The sequence below is a fragment of the Penaeus monodon genome, chromosome 21 (assembly GCF_015228065.2).
Source record: "Penaeus monodon isolate SGIC_2016 chromosome 21, NSTDA_Pmon_1, whole genome shotgun sequence".
Classification (NCBI taxonomy): Eukaryota; Metazoa; Arthropoda; class Malacostraca; order Decapoda; family Penaeidae; genus Penaeus; species Penaeus monodon.
The window spans coordinates 13,282,585-13,282,926 of record NC_051406.1 but is presented as its reverse complement, the minus strand read 5'-3'; positions in this window follow the sequence as shown (position 1 = coordinate 13,282,926).

Below are 342 nucleotides of genomic sequence, written 5' to 3'. Positions count from 1 at the left end.
ATCTACAAATCATCTCTATCTAGCAAGGTGCTGTAAGTCCCCAATTTTTCATACGCTTCTCAGTTCCTATCGCAAAGAGAAAACTGGTTTATACATAATAATTTCGTCATTACTGATTACATCTCAATAACTCACATTTCCTTTATATCAACACTGCGTTAATTAGCTTCTGTGTAATAAATCTGATATAAAGTTGCCGTATCATATTCAATTTTGAAGAAAATGAAAGACAAAGGTTAATATTTCTATTATACAATAAATCTAGTACACTAAATACAGATCATATTAGAGGGAATATAACAACTATCGGTAATCCTATGCAAATTATAATTTCCCGTTTGT